Source organism: Lathamus discolor, chromosome 5 (genome assembly GCF_037157495.1).
Source record: "Lathamus discolor isolate bLatDis1 chromosome 5, bLatDis1.hap1, whole genome shotgun sequence".
NCBI classification, from domain to species: domain Eukaryota; kingdom Metazoa; phylum Chordata; class Aves; order Psittaciformes; family Psittacidae; genus Lathamus; species Lathamus discolor.
Window position 1 is genome coordinate 20,760,679 of NC_088888.1, and position 12,569 is coordinate 20,773,247.

Consider the following 12,569-nt stretch of genomic DNA (forward strand, 5'->3'; position numbering starts at 1 on the left):
ACCGGTTTCAGATTAAAGGTTTCCTGGTTCATGACAAATTTTATAACCATAATTCTATGATTTTAAATGTATATTTAGAATATTACCCTCCAAAGATTACATTAGGTTCTGAACCTGAGTGAGCCAAGCTATCTACAATGCCTGCATCAAGTACCCAGCTGCCTGAGAAGGGTAGGAGTTCAGGACCATCTCTGTGCCTAGTGTTTCTTTTGGAATAGTTGAGTTGCTCAATTAATACACAAGACTTCCGAAAGTCATGTAATAGTCGTTTATCCTCTTCAGTAACAGGATTGGGAATCTTGTGGCCATTTGATTATCTGAAACACTTTGTTTCAACCACATAGAGAAATTTCAGGCATTATAATTATCTAAAGTTGACCCTGAAGTAGGTGGTTGGGATATTGCCGTGCTTTGTAAGACTTCTATTATTAAGATTCTTCACATAACTATATATTCTAGTAACAATTCCCTGCTGGAGGGTTAAATGGTGAGACACACAGCAAACAAACAAACAAAAAAAAAAAAAAAAAAAAAAGAATTATTTTCAGGTGATAAATATCCAAAAATCAGTAGCTTTAAGACTGGAATAAAAATTGGAAAACATAACAGAGAGTTTTGGTTATTCATCTCCTCCAGAATTCACCATTGTGAACTGTCAATTCTCAAAGCAGGAGGAAAAGATGAGAAAAACAGAGAGCAACTTTCAGTTAGTTTCAGATAAACTACGTTTTCCCATTTTCATTATTTCAGTCAACAGACAAGAGGTATGTTGTCTATACCACTCATATGTGGTATGTTGTCTATACCACTCATATGTGCAAAATTCACAACTTCTGAATTTATAGAACACTCCCTGAAGTAAATGTGAGCTGTACATGTGGAAGTCTTAAAGGGAAGACAGTTAAAGAAAAATATTAGTTACAGAGGAATTAACTGGCATTGACTTGCTTCTCGAGTTAAGAGACTATAAAAATTACTGGGTAAAAGAGAGCAAAATTTTACATGTTGCTACATGATTTTTTCTGCATGAAGAATCCACCAGAACAGAAGCCAAGATTAGATAAGAGATTATTCGTATTTTCTGCAGATGCACTAAGCACAATAAGCAGGAGAATTAATCCTTTATATGTGGAGGCAGGCATTTGTGTAAGCATTGGGAAGAGAGAGGAATTAATACTACTAATGAGAATGTGATACATTCTTTTGGAATGTGATACATTCTCATTATGTGATACAAACACAGGGAAAGTCAGTATTTGTCACTGCCTTAAGCACCTTACAGATTTCAGTATGAGGAAAGAAGTAAAAATGAAAGTTTTTATAAAAAGACTGTCTAGAACGAATACATGAAATAATTTATAAAAATGGACCTTGAATCTTGAAATAGAAAATGGATAGGAGATATTTTAACTTTACCTTGTTTGCCAGAGTTTTACCCATACTCAGATTATGACCAACTTAGGCTATGGGAATCAATCAAAAAATTACACTAACTTACACTATTACCATTACCAGAATAACACTGAGCAAAATTAAAATATTTCAAGAGAAGAAAAAAAAAATAAATTCTTGTAAAATAATGCTCTATTTTCTTCAAAATTATTATCATACCAGTCAGGAGTCAAGGTTAATTTGTTAAGACTAACAAATTAGACAAGCTGTAGCTATAGATATGAGCTGCTATTTCCTTTCTCTTACATTACCTTTAATGTGTTTGGCATTCTTGAAAAAACACAACAGCCCAATTAATTTTTTTTATTCCAAAGGACTACATAGAAGCCAAAAGATATTTGAGCACTAGAAGACTGAGTCAAGTCTCAAATAGCAGGATGTAAATCAGAAATTATAACCAATTCAACCTCCTTGCCAATTGTAGCAGAATCTTCAGTGCATTTTTTGATAAATTTGTAAAATTTCACCTTTAAGAATTAGAACAAAAATAGACCAATCTAGTCTAAACACTATGAACAAGACCAAAACAAAGAATAAAAAAAGGGCAACAATGATAACCCTCATGAATACCAGCAAAAGAAATCACTGCATCCTTCACATTTTTTTAGGTTTCTGTGTAAAAATTACCAGAACTCTTCTATAATAAACATAGTCTGACAACACTCTGGATATTCTGGAATTCTTCCACTACACTGAATTATTAAACAAAGGTAAAAAATGAACTGACAATATGATACAGATGAAACTTGAAATTTCTCAATAAACAGATCTTAGTTAACTGAACCATTATTTTTCAAGTGATTTATAGAATTATAGAACCATAGAATGGTTTGGGTTGGAAGGACTGTAAAGCTCATCTAGTTGCAACCCCATGGACACCCTCCCCTAGACCAGGTTGCTCTAAGCTGCATCCAACATGCTCTCAAACACTGCCAAGTATGGTGCAGACAGAGCTTCTCTGGGCAACCTCTTCCAGTGTCTCACCACCCTTAAGTAAAAAAATTCTTCTTAATATTTAGTCTAAGTCTACACTCTTTCAGCTTAAAGCCATTCCTACTTGTCCTGTCACTCTACATATCCTTGTCAGAAGTCCTCTCTGGAAAAAAACAACACTAATTCCAATCCATTTCCAGAGATGTTCGCAGAATAAAGGAGACTATAAACAATCATGGGAGAAGGGGGGAAAAAAAATGACTCACTGGAGCAGAAACCTGAATAAAGAGATGGTCTCCATACCATCGCCTGAAGATCCACACCAGGAATCCTATTTCACACTGGAGACACCTTAAAAAAATACTCAGTCTTCTCACTGCTCAGTTTAGAAAGGGGAATTGCACTCAGCTTGACGGGAAAAAGCAATGATGGAAACTGTTAATTAACTGAAATTCAGTGAAATTATGGGGTTAACTGCAAACACAGAATTGAAAATAGCTGAATTTTCCAGTGGAAATATGCAGCATGTACCTTAATTTTCAAATTTGATACTCATTTAATGTAAGATGGTCAATTTAAACTCTATAAATTTGAGGTATTTTTGTTATACTGGTCAGTTACATCAGAAAAGGCTAAATTGATCTGAAATAGAAGTATCTAACCACAAGATACTTGCCCTGAAAGTTCTAAACTAACATAAAAGCAGCTCTAAAAGTGTATTTTATAACTGCCAAAAATCTATTTCTGTGTAGAAGCAAGTATTAAACTAATAGTATTTTATTTGTTGCAGTTAATAGCATTAGCAAGCCAGCTAATGCATTCTTCATTACTTCCAGCATACTAAGGCTCTCAATAACATTTCCATGCAGAACTTATGCTAATCAAATTTGGAGCATGGATAATCATAGGTAATTTCACATAACAGAAAAAAAATAATATTTAAAATCAGATGAAGATGTCTCTTTTTAATTTCTGGATAACCAAAATAGTTCCCCATTTTTTCCTTTTCTCTTGTATGTCGGTTAGGTAAAGGAAGTTACAGACCATTAAATATTTATTATTAATTTTATTACAGTAGATGAAGCTTTAAAAGGGGATTTTTCATATACCTCTATTTTTCCTTTTAGAGCTGTGAGGTTCTTCCCTGGGAACAGCAGTCCTAATTTATACTAGTAAGATCAAGGGTGTGCTGAAGCCTATTGCCAGAATCCTGCTGTATCAGGAAGAATAGTTTTCCCAACAGAAATTCCCCAAAGGAGGAAGAATATGGAAGTATCAAGCAAAGACCCATTTTCTGTGGAAAACAGCAGTAAACAAAGAATAGAGTTTTCTTTCTCAGTTCTCATCAGAAAAATCCCCAAACAACCAGAAAACATGAGTGAAAAATTTCACAAACAAAAATTTTCTAAGTGAATGCCTAGGGAACAGTATCAAGTCATTTATGAGATTAATTTAAAACTCATTTTGATAGTGGTATTTCATATGTTAACCTAGTACAAAAAAGAAAGGTATGACAGTGTTGATCCAGCTGAGTTTGAATCACTTTGCAAACACAACCTGTGTCAAGCATGAGTCTGTTCTGACATTGATGCTGGGAAGAAAACTCATCGTAAACCAGTCATAAACAGTCGGTATGGAAAGATGTTAAACTAACAGTGCTCTCTGATTGGTAACTGTGAATCAGGCCCAAATTCTTGGTCTAGCATTTCTCTCTTTACAGTTTTTGTGCAAATAATGTAAACAAACCCTGTACTGCAGCTCGCAGCTTTTATATTATCAACTTTATTTCTCTTCTGCTCCTTTCTGCCCTTCAGAAATTCTTTTTTAATGAACCTTGATTACAATTTAGACCACACATAAATCACAAAAGCTTTCAATCCACACTACATTAGATTCCATGCAATTTTTCTGATAGCCCAGCTCCAGAATGCTTAGATGAGCATTGTGCTACTTCAGTTTCACCCATCTATTAAATAACAGACTTCCATATTTAGAAAAAGAAAATCCACTTTTGAATCAGTCATACGTTTGCATGAACCATGATGCAAATTACACAGCTGAAATGCATCAGAAAAGCACTCCTTTCCAACTGAGAGTATGTTTTTAAAGTTTAGAGCTCTCAATAGCATACAGGATGCATGGTCTCAAAACACAGATTTGGAAGGACTCATTTTGACCTTGCTTTCTGTGTCATGATTCATTTCTGGGAGAGCTTCCCTTTTAACTGATCACTATTTTTTTGCCCTGATCACTGACACTCTATATTATGTATCGAAATTAAGTTCACTTAAAGAACAATTAATTTTGTGTGTTAGATGTGAACTCTGACAAGCAAAATGGAAATCCAAGTTTATGAAAAATAATAAGCTGCAAACAAAGAAGTTACTGAAACACTTGCAGTAATCAGATATGTTGCTTCAATTAAAAAAGCTTGTTTACCTAGACTTTTGCAATAGCTTTTCTATTGGTAGAATACTTCATACCAATTTCTTTATATGTTAATTTTTAAAATTATCTTTAAGTGTTTTTATTATGTCTATGTTACTAAAAAAAAAGTAACTAACTCCATATCTCCTAAAAAGATGCTAAAAAACATGATATGAAGCAGGATTGCCTTTATATTTAATAAGAGCCATCTGCATAAGTTAGCTTCAAGTGTGCATCAGTATGGGAAGACCATGGAGATATTAAGCAGCAAATTTTGTCAATAATGCTGCGGAGGACAGAAGGAAAAAGGGAATGTATTTCCAGGCATTATTTCCATGTTTTCAGGCCACACTAATGACATGAAAAGAAAGATAAATTACACAGAACACATCTGAACTTGCCCTGAGAAGAGCTGTAATACATTACTGGTGGGTAGTGAACATGAAAGTAATTGCCTAACATATAATTGACATATGCAGAGGACAATGCTATATTCTATATTCCAGAAATACCTGCTTAACCTCTAATTTAACTAAAGTGGGTTAACTACTAGATGAAACAATAATGATTAAGGTAACTAAATAGTGGAACTGGTTACCTAAGCCTTCACACAATTCCCTTAGTAGATAAGAAGTAAGGGTACTAAAACACTTGAAAATAAAATTTTGAAAATAGGGCTTCTAATTTTGTAAAGTAATCAAACAAACAGTAACATACTTAAAGATGATTACCATTAAACACTTGCACTGCACAGTAGAGAAGCATACAAGCCCTATTATAGATATGAAGCCCCCCTTTCCTTTTTGTTAAGCATATGGGCAAAGCCATTTCTGCTCTTTCTTATTTGAGGAGATTCTTCTGAATTAGATGGCTACAATGTGGCAAACAGATGTAAAGAGTTTCTACACAGTTGAAAATCATTCAGCTTGATGATGAAACGCACACAGATCTAAATCTTTGCACAAGTAAGTCAACGGGAGATTTGGCATAGACTATAAAGAGATCAAGACTGGCTTATACAGGAGAAAAATGCCTGCACTAACACTTCATATACAATATTTTTTTTTTAAAGAAACATGACAAGTAGCTTGCTGAGTAGATAATTTCCTTTTTCGATAGCACTTTATAATAGCAGACCAAAAGTACATACATAACAAAATGCTACTTACTGCCAGCTAATATTTGTGGCCATGAGAGTAGTCAGATTCAAATCACTGGAGTATATCTACAACTTGCAAAAAAACACTAAGCTTCAGTTTATCAAAATTTAAAAAAAAATAAATATCTCTGAGTAGAAGATAGCAAGAACGTAAAAACAAAGGTAGGACAAGCATAACAGGTACTTAAGGAAGTGAAAAGTATTCATATGGATGAACACAGAGACATTTCTAAAATATAGAAGACAGCAGTCCTGAAAAAAATTGCATAAAGTGACATTTACAGGTTATTAATTAGACATAAAAGTTCAGAAGAAAGTGATTTTCAAAAAGTATTTAAAGTGCCAAAATTTGCAAGCAGGTATTTAGCAGCACTTCCAGATGCAACTCAGCTGACCGAGCATTCAACAAATTTCAGTGAGATTCAAAAAGCTGCTTTTGAACATATACATTTGGAAATTGGCTCAAAGACTGTCAAGACTTTTTCAAATGTCTAAATAATAAAATTTAGCTATGCTATCTTTTCCCCATATACCTCACTAATATCAGTTATCCTGTATTTCATTACCTTTCTTGAAACCACACAATATTAGATGACTTCTGAATATTAGAAAACAGGACATAGTACATACTGTCCCAATCTTCTCAATTAACCAAACTTGCTAATACTGCCAAATAATTTTAAATTATCTCTCAATAGTTTTGATGTAAAATGTGATCAGTTTAAATAAGATTTTTTTTTTCCAGTGTTGTCCTGGGTTTAGCAGTAGCAGTCAATTTTTCTCCTTCTTGGTAGCTGGTGCAGTGCTGTGTTTAGACTTTCAGCCTGGGAACAGAGCTGATAACACTGATGTTTACTCTGACCAAGGACTTTGTGAGTCTCATGCTCTGCCAGGGAGGAGGGGAGGCCGGGAGGAAGCAAGGACAGGACACCTGACCCAAGCTAGCCAAAGAGGTATTCCATACCACAGCACATCATGCCTGGGGAGGTAACTGGGAGTTACCCGGAAGGGCACTCTCTCCTCTTGGTCGGGCTTGTTTCAGTGGGTGGTATCGTATTCTCTTCCCTTGTTATTTCCCTTATCATTATTATTATTGGCGGTAGCAGTAGCGATTTGTGTTATACCTTAGTTACTGGGCTGTTCTTATCTCAACCCGTGGGAGTTACATTCTTTCGGTTCTCCTCCCCGCCCTTCCGGGAGCGGGTGGGGGGTGGTGAGGGGAAGGAAAGAAAGGGGGCGGGGGAGTAGAAACTGCGTGGCTGAGTGGGTTTAAACTATGACAAGAGGTCTTGAAACAAAATAGTAAGACCACAGAAAAGTTATTTACATTTATTTTAAGCACCCAGCTTACATACCTGCAATTAGGAATTTAACTTCCTGTGCTGTCACTAAAGGTTTTGTATCATGTAAGAGAAAAAATGCCCTCTAGAGAAATACATTGATTTAATAGCATTCTAAACCAGGCATCTAAGCTAGAAGCTAATGTGAGACATTTTAAGACTACTTTATAACTAAGGTAGCTTCTTTCCCCTTGGATTTTGCCTACACAGCTTATGCCAGTCAATCTGCTAACTTCTGCACAAATCCACTGTCTGCAGAGCTGTGTTGACATAAGGCAAGGTAATATGCTTCTTTCTTCCACCTTGCAAATGAAATTGAACACTGACATCAGTAAATAAGAACATTTGCTCTGCTTTGTAAATGAAACCATTTGTTCAATAGCTTAAGCATGAGTAACTGTTAAAGCTCTATATCATACAACAGTGTGATACTGTTAATAACATGATAGCATACAGATGTCACAATGTTGAAACAGGAAAATGAAAGACAGAAAGAAGTAATGAGATATCCAGGACTTGAGTGAGATGAACAATATATGACTGTTGAAGTGAAAAATAGAAGTTTCTGTAATAACATATGTATCTGAAAGAAATAAGGTAAAGTTATTAATAAATTAAAGTGCTAAGCCAGTACTTCCAGTCTTGTTCCTAGAGAATTCCAGCTGGCAAAAACTCTGGAAGCGTGGGTGCTCTGGAACACAGGATCATGATTTGAAATCCTGACTTTCTGGGCACACATTGTAAATTGCTAGTGAGATCATTATAACAACAACAACAACAACAACAACAAAAATTGTTAAAAAAATCCCAAATGATTCAAACAAAAAAGACTTGCCCGTTTACTTTGGCATGCTTCTCAAAAAAAACCCCACCCAAAACTCCCAATAAATCATTCGAAGGCCATTTAATTCTATTTTAAAGCATAATACAGAAGCAAGTAAGAGTACGATTTCCTTTTGTTTGGGATGTATGATGTCGTTTTCTATATTTTTAAAAAATAGTCCAAAGTGTTCCTTTATATTTTTTTTTTCTCCTCTAAACAAGAAGCTAATTCTCAAACTCAAATAAATACTTAGAAATCAGCCATTTACAGCTGAGGAAGTAGATGGCAAGATCCAAAGCAAGCCATTCAGATTTTGGAAGCATTTTATGAACTACATTCTGAACCACTTATGTAGTCTAGCTGAACATTTTATGCTGTGCTTTTTAAATAAACAAAATGAGAACAGCAGAATTCATGTATAATATTTATGAAAATAAAAAAGTAAAATAAAAAATAGGACATTACCATTTAATACGTAATACTGAAGTAAGAATCCCAGACATCTGTAGCATTAGTCACAGGACTGAAAAACTGCATTGTATTATAACTTAGCATTCAGCATAAAAATCAAGAGCGTGTTTTCCATTTTGTTTTAAACTTGGTGAATAACAATGTGGCATTAATTGTAGTGGCTATGAGGAAAGCCTATTTGACAGGATATATTTTCCCTTCCATTATGTGAATAACAATAATGGGGAAAAAAAAATAAAATCCCTGAACATACTTGTTTAAGTGAGGGAAAAAAAAACAAACCAAACAAAAAATAAAGTGATGAAGAATGAACCACAGCTTATTAACATACTAACTTCCAACATCTAGCAACTTTAACTGGAGAGAGTAGATCCCTGAAAGTAAACAAGTGGAATGAAGCTCATTACTGTAGGAAATGTTTGGCATTTCTTGATTTACTACTCCAAGAAACATATAAAATATAGTTTTAACGTAATATTAATACTTATTTCCAGGGCAATCACTAACACTTATTGCCTGCAACACATGTAGACAGAAAAAACCCTATGTATTACTATAACCATTTTATTAGACTAAAAATATCATCGGATATACACATGTACCACTGGACCCAGTTTCATTTTGGCACCCACCTTCTACTGAAAATTGCCTGACAGAGAGCCTTATGCTGAGACAACAAAATAAATATATACTTGGTGCCTAGATTTTTTATTAACATATTTTGTACCTTTCATCATCTGTGTTCCAAACCAAAGAATAAATAAAAATTTGGCACAAAATGCTTTCAAGCAGATTAATATTGGTATAACCTCGTTTGAAATACATATAGTGAATCAGAAGAATTAACACATACCGTTTTTTTAATGAGACTATATTCAGTAACACTTCTTATTAATTACTTTGTAATAAAATGAATCAGATTAAGACTTTTGTTAAAGGATTTTTAAAAGAACTATGTAAACTTGGATTATTTATATATACATACAATACATATACATGTCAAGATACAGTTTGTTTAAGTTTAAACAGAAGATATCCTAACTAAGCAGAAACGCCTAAACAGCATTTGAAATCCATACTGACCCTAATTATAATTTCCTCTCTGGCATATTAAAAAAGCAACAATCATAGAAAAAAATTAATAATTTCTTCTGTTTCGAATTCCCTACAGCACCAGTCCCTTAAAACCACTCCAAATAAAGTGCAACACATGCCGCATTATCACCTATGGCATGTTTCTTTTCCTCTTCTGTCTGTCATAACAATCTGATCCATACGTCTCCTGATAAGTAATATTACTTAGGTTTCATTAGAGATGTGAAACTAGATGTGAACAACAACATAAATATCTTCCAGTAATAGTAAAACATGATTTTATCAGCCTTCATCCAGGTCAATACGTCTATTTGGACTACTTACTTCTGTATTTATTCTTTAATTTGAACAAACTCTCCAGATAACAAGTAGCTCCAAACTCAGATGGCCAGTCTCAATAAACAGAACTGTCATAAAGATTTACTGTATTATGCATTGATAGCTCTAACTGGAGACAGAACACTGAGATATTATCTGTTGATTTTCATACATGCTCAGGACACTTACGGACAGGAGACTCAGGCATATGTAAGCCATCATGGTCACAAATATTTCATCCTATTAAAGCTAGCTCAAAATGCATACGTGTTTAAAACCTCAGAAAGATATTTTCATTGAAGTAGTGGCTTTTGTACTATCATTTCATGATACTTTCATTAAGGTATTTAGCTCACATCAGTTGTTTACCTGTGAACACTCCGCTTAACTGTTAAAAAAAAGATTGCCTGATCTCTCAACATTCTATTCAACTGCAGCACATAGCACTAATAAACCAGTCTGACTCATGGTATGACAGCTACTCTCTAGCAGTACCTTCTGCTCTCTGCTTGAAACTGTTACCCATAAAAACTCTATATTCAATTATTTTTTCCATTTTCAGTCTGTATTAAAAATTGTCATCTTTGAACAAGGTAACCACATAGAATTTATGACCGATGAAGTTAATTGTTTGATGTCCTTTTTTATTATTGGTTCTCAAGAAAAGTATTGTACCTCAGTCAGCTGTACTTAAAGTTTATTCTATATTTTAATTGCACAGTGTAGGTACCAAGAAAGAACTTGTTTCTGAAAAAATGAACACACATGCCAAGTAAGCCTAAGTAAAGATAAATTATACGCTTAAAAAAACTTAAAATTTTGTGTTGTCCTAATTCAGTTGAGGTACTTGAAAGTTATTTCTCCTTCTGTGTCTTCTCACAGGTAGAAACTCATTAAAGTATCTTACCTGCTAATTTGTGAAGGAATGGGCTGCAAAATTACTTGCCATGATCTCAGAAGAAACCTTTCCACATAATGTAATGCACTATATATTGTGCTACATATATAAAAAGGAAAACTAACTGACACACTTTTTAGTCACATATTTCTGGAACAAGGCCTCCCAGATGTACGCTATAGTGCAGCTCTATGCAGAGGATACAATCCTAGCTTTTCTTTGCATATTCATATTTAGCACTTTCATTAACTGCGAACCCATTTGCATTTGTAAGACTCCCATTTTCACGGCAAACAGAAATCTTGGAAAGTAAGATTCATGAGTGTGGCCTAAATAACCGAAATTATTTCTAAACCCCTAGTTTACATATAAAAACTGAAAAACAAACAAGACTACAGTGGAAGATTCCTGTGACAAATTTTAATACTAATGTTAGGGAAGTGCATCATTAAATGACTATATATATCTTATTTAAGTTATATCTGAATAGTCATTGAGAGTCATTCCTCTTCTTAAAGACTAGTTCTGTCAGGGTAAAAAGAAACCATCCAATAAGGGCATTTAATTTTACATGTTAAATAAATAAATAAATAAATAATAAATAAATAAATTATTTCTATGATTTTCTTTCTATGTCTTGATTTTGTCACATTGAGTGTTACCCTGTTATGTTCTTGGTGCAGAATGATAAATAAATATTAACCCAGTAGGAACTGAGGGGACATTTCTGGTTAGAAGATTATACTGGTAACTGTCTATGCTGAAAATGACTCAGATTAACAATGTACACAAAATATATACATAATGCTACCTAGCTCCCCATCCTTGATAGAGATGTCTTTAGTTTCTGAATTAAATAAAACAATCAAAACTAAGAATTAATGACAACAATATACATGAGAAACTCAAGTTTCAAGGTTGAAGCTTGTACTCATGTCTCCAGAATCTGCTGGATGTCGGGGGAAACTATTAGCATTTTTAGCTTTCTTCTGGATCAGTTCCAAGAGAAATCAAATTAAGGCTAAAATCTCTCAGAGCTTCAATGTAGTTACCATTAATATACTAACCAAAGTTTCTAGACAGTTTCTACTTTCTTTACACAGGTGAGGTAGAGATATTAAATAGGTTCATCCTACAGAATCAACTAAATTTTCAGAACTGGATATTGAATTTGTCATTGTGAACATTTAGACCTAAATAAACACTTCTAGATTATACAGAAAGTTTTTACCTATTCTATCAATCTGTTACAAAAATCTGTAAGATATTACAATAATTATGTGAATTAATCATGTGTTTTCAACTGCATGCTCAGTAGAAAAAAACCCCTAATATTTGGCTTTTAAGACATTGATTGATTGTGTATCAGAAAGGCAAGATTTCTCTTGGCCTACATCAAACTAACAGTGCAGCAGGATCCTTCTCAGCAAAAAGAATATTTCTTGAATTTTACTCTGTCTATTCGATTCTGTGAAAGACTGTTTTTTCATTCTGCACTATTATACAGCACTTCTTTTTGCCTGGCATCTGACAGGCATTCCCATCCTTTGCGTTTACTCCACTTCCTCAAAGCTGAGGCTGCAAAAACACTGCCAGCAGCCTCATATAGCTTTTCATGGAAAACTGCCATCCTAACCTGGCACCTAACTTCAC

General features: G+C 34.1%; 1 protein-coding gene across 2 annotated transcripts in view; it reads right to left on the minus strand.

Moving 5' to 3' along the window:
* Nucleotides 1–12,569, minus strand: part of KIF6 (kinesin family member 6) — a 138,118-nt gene that overhangs the window by 80,531 nt on the left and 45,018 nt on the right. The gene's annotated exons all lie outside the window — the stretch shown is intronic.